We start from the raw sequence: 283 nt of genomic DNA on the forward strand, positions 1-283 counted from the left end.
AAAAAATTCGATGCTTATAAAAATGATTAACTTAAGAAAACTTTGCGTTCTTTTTTCGATATTGTTTGTGTTCTTCCTGGTTTTTTATAATTTGAATTTTATATTTTTTTGTTACAGATCATCGTAGCTACGTTGCAGATGTAACTCCGCTGTTGCGCGTCGGGTTGGTGAGTGACGAATTCTTGTTTTTATTGGGGTAACGGATGTGTGGTAATTTTATTAATATATTATATATTTATAAATGCATATATGCATTAGTTTAATAAAAATATACGGATAAATA

The sequence above is a fragment of the Trachymyrmex cornetzi genome, unplaced genomic scaffold, assembly GCF_001594075.2.
Source record: "Trachymyrmex cornetzi isolate Tcor2-1 unplaced genomic scaffold, Tcor1.1 scaffold122, whole genome shotgun sequence".
In the NCBI taxonomy this organism is placed as follows: Eukaryota; Metazoa; Arthropoda; class Insecta; order Hymenoptera; family Formicidae; genus Trachymyrmex; species Trachymyrmex cornetzi.